The sequence below is a fragment of the Thunnus thynnus genome, chromosome 17 (genome assembly GCF_963924715.1).
Source record: "Thunnus thynnus chromosome 17, fThuThy2.1, whole genome shotgun sequence".
NCBI lineage: Eukaryota > Metazoa > Chordata > Actinopteri > Scombriformes > Scombridae > Thunnus > Thunnus thynnus.
Window position 1 is genome coordinate 19,877,362 of NC_089533.1, and position 12,185 is coordinate 19,889,546.

Genomic DNA, 12,185 nt, shown 5'->3' on the forward strand with positions numbered 1-12,185 from the left:
AACAGAAAAGACACCCAGCCAAATTTACCCATACACACACATAGCATGTGACTCTGACAATGGCCTAAGAGGGAATTCAACACCCTGCTTAGGGGCAGGTTTCCGAATGAGTGACAGGTTTTGTTACATTATCTGATTGGTGATGTACCAGAATGACCATTTCAGGGGTCTTAAATCCCGCTCTTCATCCCATCCAACCACTTACCCATCCCCTTCCCTCAGCCTTCTGGCCTTCATTTGTGCTTGGGAGACCAAAAAGGGTCAGCTAAAGCTTACTCATCATCATTTTTGCTGATGTTGATATTGATATTCCAGCTCAAAAACGGAGCCGCACCTAACTAGATTTGGTTTTCCAGTGTGGTTGGAAGGTGTGTCTACATGTGAGCGGCACCTTGGGAGATAGCCAGAAGCACAGAGGAGGGGCAATAATTGAAATGGGGGTGTCATTTATCAGATCACACAGAGTCAACAACAGTGTGGTCCAAAGAGAGTGGTTTAGCGGAATCTGTGTGTGTGAGAGAGAGAGCGAACATCTTTGTGTGAGGGGTTGTGTCAGCCAGCTCGACAAAAACACTGTGGCAGATCATTCTTCTTCTGCAGAGGGTCAGATGAAAGAAAGCAAAGAGAGAGAAAAGAGCACTCGTTTATTTTGTCATTTTCCATTCTCCCCTTTGGTCCTCAGAAAATCACCTCCCATTTGATTCTGGGAGACAAACAATTGGCATGGTCAGCTCCCCCCTGGCCCTCCCTGCTTGTGTGTGTGTGTGTGTGTGTGTGTGTGTGTGTGTGTGTGTGTGTGCCTCTAGTGTGTGTGTCTTTGTCCACAAGTGTTTTGCTCATAGATTTTTCTATCAAAAGCTGTTCTGCACTGCGCACTGTATATCCACCCGGTGGGAATCTTTAAACCAATCTTACCTCTTCAACCACACACACAGTCACTTACACACACGTCCCTGCCAACAAAAATGCATAATTATTCTCAACTACTTTAAAGGAGCCTAGGGAAGGAGAAATGGCTCTGATCATTACAGTAGGAGGAAAGAGGGATCAAAGTACTGTGGTTTAGCTCGCAATACCTTCCTATCAATGGTTTGCTCACACAAAAGACCCTCGCCTTAAGAAGAGCCTTTGAAGGGTAAATGCCGTCACACTTCTTTTAAAATGGGATATTACTGGTTAGTTCACCATATGTTCCATAAAAGCACATGAATTTGTTCAAGACTGACCTTAAAGTTATAATCCCTAAGATTTCCATGAAATCAGCCCCCATTTTCAATATTATTTATGGTTTGCCTTTTTTCTGAAAAAAATGCTCTTAAATGTTTTTACATCCTGTAATTATCTCCTTATATAGTAGTTTTTTTTTGGTAGTGGCGAAGTCCGTCATTCCTGTGCTAGATTTAGAGCATGAGTGAATCACTGGAAAATAAAGCATACATGTAATCCAGTGTAATTTTATTTCATTGATAAGAGCCTCACTGTTTACTGTTTGTCCTCTTTACACCATATCAGAGCTGTATTAAGTTACTGTTAATGCAAACTTAACATCCTACTACTGCTGCTTCGTATTAAAATCTCTCAATGGTCGAAACATGAGATGTCTTTTATTGTGAAGCAGCCACAGGAAACACAATGTGTGGTTAGCACTGACCATAATCGATTATCATGCATCTACAAAACAGGACAACAATCATTTTTGCCAATTTTTTCGTCAACAGATAATTTTTATCTTTTGAAAGGGAGTAATGGAACAAGAGGGAACATTCACAGTGAGCTGTTAGGTGATTAATAATGTTTGATTGTTTGGTTCCACTGTAAACAGATACACCAGTTGCTCTGTTGTATTTCTGACAAAGTAGCTGCTCAATGAGTGTTTGCCACCACTTATCACGAGTATCACCAAATAAACAAAGACAGAGATGTTAAGGAATCAGCCTCCTCCTCACAAGAAAAACAACAGTATAGGTCTAAAATTCAGGCTGGCAAAAATGACTTATAGTTACATTTACACCACCTAGCGCCCATTGTGATTATGACCCGGGGAAGTGATGCAGTTCAGATGACTTCAATATTAGGTGACTTCCTCATCAGAAGTAGGCAGGTAAGGGGGATGGCTAGACAGTTATCAAGATGGCACAAAGGCAAAAAGTAGCCTTTGCTGTAGGAGACCACTGTTCGCCTCCCACTTCCAACTGCAGCTTGGGTTTGTTTTTCCCCACAAGAAGGAGTGTATTTCACCAGTGCTTTTCACCATGAGTTGCTGCAGCTTGGGTGTCCGAACCACGATCTTTCCCTAACCCTAACCAAGTTGTTTTTGTGCTTAAACCTAACCAGACCTTAATCACAGTGTTGTCACACCATAAAACATCATTATATTATAAAACGGTCCTATGGGTAATTTTTCTGGTCCCCATTCGTCCTCTAGAGGGTACTGAAAACACTCTATACACTATATTTAATTTTGTGAGTTAATGGAAATAGACCTATTCTGTCATTTTGGTATGAGGATGTGTTGTAAGGAATACAACTTTAGATTTATAAACACTGCCAAATGGATGATGGTACAAACTTGTTTGACATGCATATTTTTGCAAGATAGTAGCAAAAGTCAGTGTGTTGTTATGTGTGTTTAGGAGTACCCCTGTGTCCTGGATGCTTTTCAGTGGCAGTGAAATGTGCATCATGACTTTTTAAAACGATGAACCTCAGACTTCCTTTCTGTTAGATTGTTGCCATTCAATTGTCATAATAAGACAGGAGCACATATGTAGATTTTGATAGGCGCTGCAATTTTTTTAGGACACAAGATTATTGTAAAAACTGCAGAAATGTGTAATGTAATTGCACTGTAATAACAACTTACATATCTCATAATTATGATTTACTTGATACAACTGTAAAAAGAAATTAAAATGAAACACATAAAAACAAAATAAATGCTAAACTCCACAACTGAGCCAACAACCAGAATTATGACATGCATACAGTGATATCTTATGATTACACCATCTTTCAGTTATCAACAAATAAACTGCATTATAACCTCCTTAAAACCATTTTTATACACTATGTAAGTCTGAAATGGGATGTGAACTTCTGTTTTCTGTGTGTGTGTGTGTGAACAGTCCCTATGGTAATGTCACACTCACAATGATGTGATCTACATTACTCATGGACATCAATGGTTCCCAAAGCCTCAAACCAAGAAGGAAATAAAAGCAAATTAAATCAGCTAGAGTCACTCTAGTCCTTTTTTTTCTCAGTTGGCAGCGACACCTGACCAATGAGAAAATGGGGCAAAATATTCCCAAAGCAGTACATCAGAAGATAAAACTACTGTTGTAGTAAATGGACTCAGCCCCTGCAGTTCCTTTAGTTGAAGTTTCATCTCTATGCAGCAAGGTAAAAATGTTTTTCAGGGCATCTCCCTCTTCTAATCTAAACTGAACTGTAGAGTTTTTTGTTTTTGGATGTTTTTGGCACTTCCTACTGTATACTCAGTTTATCAATTTAAAAGTATTTTTAATGTAACATGCCACATGAAACACACTTTTTTGCAGGAAACTTCATGTAAAACTTATGGAAGTGCACAATGTTGGTTTAAACTTTAAAATACTGGTTGTTTTACAGGCTGCCATTTTCGTCTACTCTGTGCCAATAATTTCTGTGGCTTAAAGCTACACACACTTGTTAACCACTCACAATTTATGAAGACCTGTAGGGAATGGTGGTCACATCCCACATAACATACTCTATAAATGTAATTGAAAACAGCATTAGAAAAATCCCCCCAAAAACTCAAATTTTACTACTCATTTTAATTTCACAGGAATTTATGTGTCTATAGAGGTCTCTGCCCCTAGCCCTTGTTAATACTGACCAGAGCTCACAGCCACTCTACTGCAGCTTTTTATTACCACGGTGATAGCAGTTTGTGTTACCACCACAGTCAATTTCAGCTCAACTGTCCTAGCAAATTTATTTTAAGGTTGTGAGCCACTTGTGTTGGAATTGTTATGCTTTTAGAAAACCTGCATGTTTAATCATATCCCACCAGCAAAGTCTGAACACTGATTATTTCCCCAAAACTCAGTGAGAGGTGAAAGCCAGAAAAGAATAATCACTGTTGCATAGTTTGTGTCCTGGTTTGGCCTCCTGTGGAACACCTTGACTGCCCATTGTTTTTATCTAAGGGCGATAATGGAATCTAATGAATGACTCAGTAAAGAGTGATGATGACAGAAGATGACAGACAGACAGACAGAAAGGATGGAGAGAGAGATGGATGAATGTTTTGCATTGTTTAGCTTAATGGATCTGTGATGCCACTTACCGAGGATTGATGACAGCTTGTTGATGTCTGCGAATGGAGGAAGGAACGCAGAATGAAGGGACAGGCAGTAGGAGGTGAGAAAAGAGAAAGGAGGAAACAGAGTTACTGTAAGGGGGATTAATGCCATTGAGAGGCTTGTGTGCAACCAAAGACAAGAAAAGTGACCAAGAGAGAGTAGGACAAAAGGAGCATATAGGGAGGGAGATAAAGGGGTTAAAAGTCAGAGGTAAAGAAGATGATTTAAAGGTCCAAAGTCAATAGGGGAAAGAGGAAACAAAAGATCATCACAACAATGAAGATTCAGCTCTGCTAATGACCATGAGGTGCTGGCACCCCAAAAAAAAAAAAAAGTAGCAAAACACTGCCTCTCTCTATACTCCTCAAGAACATAGTAGAAATATCTAGTTTATTCAATATCTATCTATCTATATATAAATATATATCTGTTATAATTTGTGTGTACATGGAGCAGGTGGGCCATAAAAAGTAAAATGCTGTCGCGGTGGAGGGGGGGCATTTGTGTGTGTGTGTGTGCGCGCACATGTGTTATATAATCTGTCTTCCCACTGTCTCCAGCTGTAATGTCAGTAATAAAGTTAATTGGGTCTTTTGGTCCCCACCGCATAAAACATTATGTGTGTGTGAGTGTGTGTGGTTGTGTGTTGGCTGGTTTGTCTGGTTTCAAATAATGCTGAGGCTCTTATTCACCACAAGGGAAATCTTGATTGAGAGAGAAACCTAGAGCTTATTTGTGTCTTTATGAGGAAGGTGTGTGTATGCATGTATGTGTGTGTGTGTGACACTTTAAAGATCTGGTATTATGGCCTTTTTTGACATTTTTTTTAATGGCACTGAGTCTATTAAACATATCTTTTACATTTTATACCCCAAAAGTTGTTTAGATTTCTCTAAATCCATCATCTGTTTGTAAATGCATTTACATAAAATCATCATTGTTAATAACAGGTGTTAATAACGCAAGTTCCCTTACATTGCATCTTTACCTGCAGTAATGGCTGCAGCTGGAGATGTAAGACAGTGTATAGTGGTCTATGAACCGGAGTCTGATCTTGAATGGGAAGGGGAAGCACCTGCTGTTGCACAGCTGAGATTTCAAAACAATGTTTCACAAAGGTAAGATTGCGTTTGCGTTTCCTAACAAAGTAAAAGTAATTTTTAAAACGTAGCCAGAGGTCACTAGCTTAGCTTTAGCACAGATACATTATATTCCTTTAGCTGAGTAACAGAAAAAAACAATGTTTACGAGTTCGCTTGTTTTAAAACTTCACCCAAAGATTGAAGATGAAAAAGCTGAAAATCCTGAGGTGTGCTAAGTCTAGTTAAACAGACAATCGACTGTAAAACACACACAACCACTTGCTGATAATGGAGGGAAGATTGAAAAGTGAATTTCAGCCATTCCTGATGTAAATTTCAATCCTCTAGAAGGCTATGACTTTTGGAGGACTTTTTAGCTGCTGAACAATCAGCAAACTTCTGGTGTCCTGCTTTGCTCATCATCCAGCTGAAATGCAAACTCTGGCTACAGAAGTTACGGCAGGGGTGGACCCACAGTAAGAGACTGTTTAGTACAATAGTAACAGTTTGCTGACCTGATGTGACAACCATGTTTAAGATAATCTGATTGAAATAACCTTTAGAGTACTAAATTTTCTGTGACGGAAAAACATTTCTTTAGGTTTCTCTAATCTAATGTAACAATGACTATAAATGTATTATATGCTAAGAAAACTGATAAAACAGCACATTAAGCCTAAATGCCATGTTAGACTACACTGATGCAGCAAGAGAATAGGTGAACTTGATTGGTTCCTTTCACCTTTTATTAAAAATAAAGCACAGCATTAACTGGACTTTGTTTGACAATAGGGTAATACTTATATAGGCTGTATATGGAGAGTTTACTGATACTGATGGATGAATGCTATGTGATTTAAGAGTGGAAGCTCCTAGTGCCACTGTTGTTTGCAGTATGACTGCGCCTCAAGTTCTCATACAATGCAAAGTAATTACAAAGAAATGAAACATATTAACTGGGGATCTTTTGCTTGGAATGAGTCTGCAGTTTGTGAAACACTGTGGCTTTGTTTAATTGCAGTGTACCTGTCTTTGACTTGGAAACACCTGGAAACCCAAGATTATGTTGATTCAGCCCATTAGACTACATATTGTTAAGCATAAATACAGGAAGGTCTGACTTTTAAATAAAAGTGGTTTTTAGTTTTACAAAGTAGTTTTTAATTTAATTTTATTCACAATAATGTAAGCAGCATGTGTGTAATTATGTGATTACACACATGCTTTTATGTGATTATGTAAACTCTCAAAATGTTCACCTTTTGCATGCAAGAATCAGCTCAAAGCAGTTCAAACTTAGGGGACTGCTCTGACACACCTAAGAGAGAGTATGAGCCCTCTCCCAACTTGTGTGATAACAGCCTCATTAAACCAACATTCACATCCATTTCTACTTAATATTAAGGTTGTATTCTACAGTATTTTTTATAATCAAGTAAGCAATTATACATTCAAACGATTGACTTCTTTAATCACTATAATTAACTTGATCAAAAACATTTGGATTATGTCTTTTGGCACAGTGCCTAAGAAGATCCCTCATTTGATTGATATCTACATTGAAAAAAAACATCTACAGCTTAGCTCCAAGTGTATAAAACAAGTGTCATTAAGTACTGTAATACATTCGGTGGACATGATGTGATGTGATTGTATTGATCTGTTCTGGTCATGCAATTACATCCCTCTGGGTGTAATATCACTAAGAGCTTTAAAGCCGTACAGATTGACTTTAACCTTCTCACTATCACCTCCAACACACTCACAGACCTTTTCATTTGTCACACTATACTACAGTCATAGTCCTGGAATTTCATTAGCCAGTAATAGCCCAGTCTGGGGCACAAATCAGGAATCATGCTTTGTTCTTTATCCCTACTTTTTTTTTTTTTTACTCTTCATTCATTTAACCTTTATTCAACCACTTTAGCCCTGTCGAAACCTAAAATCAATTACATTTTGCCATGGAAACAGAGCAAAAATGTAGCATCTCTGTTTCTCAATTTACTACTTTCTACCACAGTTTCTTTTCTTCATTATTAGTATTCTTCCTTAATTTAGTATAAAATGAAATCCAATAGTACAAAACATTGAATTCAAGATTGGTGTGGTTACATAAGTCTACCCCTTACATAAGCCTGAGAACAGATAGCCCATGGCTGGGATTCCAACTGTTTGTTTAACAAAGTGATATCTAACTCAAAAAGTTGTCTTGCAAAAGATGTTCCATGCAATGCACACATGTGGACTGCACATCTTTTTTTCCCCCATATAGTCCATTGACAACTCCCTCGAATATCATCCTTCTGGCAGGGTGATATTAGCCTGGGGAGGCATGTCCTGGCTGACAGGGACAAGCTTGTTCCCCACAACAGCCGCCGTTTCCACCAACAGCTATGTGTCCTGCTTTACGTGTCCTTGAGCAGCGGTACCTGCTCCAGTTTCTGTCGGTGAGAGCCTCAGATAAATCACTAAACTTGTAAAAGCCAAAGTGAGTACATGCTTTTGAAATCACAGAAGCATTTCTCCACATGTACTGTCTGGCAGACAAAATCTCTCACGCAGGCATAACGGATACAGTGAAGTTCTGCTCAACATAAAAATAATGAAGATGAGTTTTTTTCCCCTCTCTGCTGGGAATGAAGAGAACAGAGGGAGAAAAGAGCCCATGGGCACAAGCAACAAAACACGCAACAACAGCCCAATGTAGGCTAGCATCTGTGTGTGTATACTTTCAAGGCAGATTTTGAGCGAGCTGAACTACAGCTGTGCCTAATGCACATTAAATGAAATGAAAGTTTTCTGGGCTTTTGTGGGGATTTAGTTCTTTCAACTCATCTGTCTTTTGTGTTGAAGCAGGATTTTTCTCAGTTCTTCTTTTTGTATCCTGAACTTGACCTATCAGTGTTGTGCATCTCTATAAAGGGCCCCATAAATCATCGCAGGTGTCTGTAATGTGCCTGCAGGTAATTAATTGCTGTGGTCTTTGAGCCAAGCTGAGCTGAGTGCACGGGGATGAGACAGGAATAAAATACACTTACTTTTTGTTCTGTCTCTATCTGCTTTCATTCTTTTCCAGCCTTGACTTTCTGTCCAGTTTACAGTCTCTTTTTTTAATTTTATTTTGAAAGTGTGTAGCTCAATTACATTTCAGAAGGATGAATGGTTGCGGTCAAAGGGACGGTCTCCCAGCTTACTACACCCTGACCATTTTCTCAGAAATTCCCAGTGAACTTTAGGGAAACTATTTAATATTTTTATCATAACAATTTCTCAAATGGCTGTGGAATGAGAGAGGTATCACTCATAATAATGAATCAATAGAGAATTATCACTGCAGACACCCTTTATAGTGAGTGTCAGCTCAAGGTTTAGCTGTCTGGTGAGTGAACTGTCTGTCTTAGTTCACTCTTACTGCTCTCATAGTGTAATTTTGGCTGCATGAGGCAGTTGTTTTGAGCAAAAAAGCTCTAAAAACCCACTCAACACAACCTGCTCAGCACCAAATGACAAACAGACAGTTGCTGGTGAATGTAGTCGAGCATTTAGCACCTTAAGAGCCAGATATTTCCTCAAGGAGTTGATAGAGATGCAAATAAAGCTAAAAGAGAGTGAAATAAACTTACATTCGCCAGGTGGCCAGAAACACGACTCCAAATGAATGATAATGTTGTTCTGTAACTGCTGGATATGTAAATGAGTAACTGTTTGCTTCCAAGTTAAAGGAAACATTTGTTGCAGGTTAGCAGCATGGGATTTCTGGCATCTCTTTTATGCTTGCAGTACATTTAAAACTATATTTTCACTCCACATGCAACTTGTTCCTGTGTTAAAGCCTTAAAGAAAAAAGCATACTGATGGATTTTGAGAGCTAATCACATCTATCAGCTCTGTATTTGACTGACTCAGTAAGAAGCTATGAGCTATGACACATAAATGAACAAAAGCTCAAACTATGCTTTGTGTTCTATCCTGTCACATTGCCCTTGCAAATGTTGAAACGAGTATGCCGGGGCTAGAGGCTAATTGTGCATCAGGCTAATCACTAACACCAGCTAATTACTTGTTCCTAAACTTGTAGCTCATATGATTCCAGATCTCTTAAACTGTGTGTATTAGTGTGTGTGTATCAGTATGTTTGTGTGTTGGTGGATATGAATGGGTGCAGTGCAGGTGTGCAGCTATGTGAGCACTCATGTTTGATTAAAAATATCCTGCTTGATTGCGGCACACCAGAGGGAGACTGAGGTGTTAATTGGCTGTGTGTGGGTGTGTGTGTGTTTGTGTGTGTGTGTGTGTGTGTGTGTGTAAAATGTTTGCACATGGAGAATCACAGCACCTAAATAACACAATCAAAGAATGCCTGCTGTGGATCAGTCTGCTTCATGCACGCACGCGCACGCACACACACACACACACACACACACACACACACACACACACACACACACACACACAAGTTTGTGCAGCTATCCTCGTCAGGACATTGCATTGACTTCCATTCATTGTGGACAGCCGAACCCAAACCCTAACTCTAACCTCGATTCACACCTTAACTAGGACTTCAGAAATGTTTTGCCTCATTACGACCGGGCTTTAGTCCCTATGAAGACTACTAGTCCCGACAAGGTCAATGTTTATACTGGGAAAGGTCCCAATGTGTGTGTGTGTGTGTATGTGTTTGCGATGGTTTGACTGAAGCACCCGGCCGATGAAGTAGGCGAGATGAGAGTGGCAGATGATGAAGCTGAGGTGATCATGTGCACAAGAGTGTGGTTGTGTGTGTGTATGTGTGTCTCATCCCTGCTGACTTAAGCAATTCTGATGTAGACTTATGTGAGGAGACTTATTTGGGTATCTGGGACAGACATTCAGATCTTTTGCCTGCTGGCTAACACATACACACACACACACACACACACACACACACACACACACACACACACACAGAGGCACACACACTCTTTCACCACAACATAACTCTTATTCCCTTTCATCTCCCCTCCCTCATTTTCCTTTATCCCCTATGCCTGTGTCTATTACTGTCCTCTCTTACCTCTGTGATGTTATAGATAAACATGGGCCATCTGGGTACAACTAACTCTCCAGTGATACTGCTATGCTCTTTTAGCATAGTAGTATTACTGCTGCTTTTAAGCATTAAATATCTATTCATTCTCACCATTTCACAGACTACTGACAGCAAAGACAATAAATTATATAAAGTAAAAATACCTAAAATTTGACATGATTAATGATCTGACAAGCTAAAAAAAAAAAAAGAAGTGCATTCAATATGTACTGTATGTTAGCCCTTAAAGATTGAATGTGAACAAAACTGTGTTAAATGAAAACTACACAAAGTAACTTTAACTGTGAGAATTCTAGTTGCTTGGAGGTGTCACCAATAGCACTTTATTGGTGCAACAGGATAGAGAAACATAGAGGTGGTGCATGATCTAGCTCACTAACAACTTGCATGTCCTTAACGTTACTCCTGACTACTTTCCAAAGTGTTTTTTTTTTCTTTTGATTTTGTACCATCCAGGCAGAGTGGTTTTCATTATTAAAACAAAAAGGCTGATGACCAACTTGCGTCATGTAAATATACAAATAGGTGCGGTGATACAGTTACAGCAGAAATCTCTTGCTACTGTAGAGCTCTTTGTTTTCTGAGTTTGATTTGCAGACATCGGTCATGAATGTAGACTAATATGGTTAATATGGTTACTATCGCATTTACCCTTGAACACACTATCAAAGAAGATTTTTAATGTGCAGCTATTTTGTCTTGCTGCCGATATGATATGCTATTCAAAAATGTAGACACATATGGTAGGACCACCTCAAATATAACACCTGAAACTTGCCTTGGATTGCAGTGAAGAAACATTTTGCTTGCACTTAAATAAATCTTAAGGAGTCTTTTTCTCTGCCTGTCTCATTTTCTTTGCCACTCTTCTCATACTACACACATAAAGGAAAAACCAACGTAAACTGTCTTAGTATGGTGTTGGGACTCCACATGCCACCAGAACAGCTTCAATGTGCCTTGGCATTGACATTCTACAAGTCGCTGGAACTCTACTGGAGGGATGAACACCATTCTTCCAAAATATACTCCCTCATTTGGTGTTTTGATGATGGTGATGGAGAGCGCTGTCAAACATGTCAGTCCAAAATATCCCATAGATGTTCAACTGGGTTGAGATGTGGTGACTGTGAAGGTCATAGCATATGATTCATATCATTTTTATATTCATCAAACCTTTCAGTGACCCCTCGCGCCCTATGAATGGGGGCATTTTCATCCTGGAGAAGACCACTCCCATCAGGATAGAAATGTTTCGTCATAGGATAAAGGTGATCACTCAGGACAACTTTGTGTTGATTTGCAATGACCCTTCCCTCTAAGGGGACAAGTGGACCCAACCATGCCAGCAAAATGCCCCCCACAGCATAACAGAGCCACAAGCTCCCCTCACTCTAGGGGTCAAGCATTCAGACCTGTAGCAGTTTTTCCCTCAATTTGTCACCTGTCTGTATTTTGTCTTTTTCCCTTGTAGCTGATGTCATAATATTCCTCTTCCCTCTCTCTCCACATACACACACACACACACACACACTCACACACACACATTGGTGTACTCCAAGTAGAGTTGTTGTTAGCACAGATAAAAATGCTTAGCTGTGCTTGGCCAGCCCCGTTATATAACACCATCTCACTGCCCTAACTCTGGCTTGCCTCACAGTG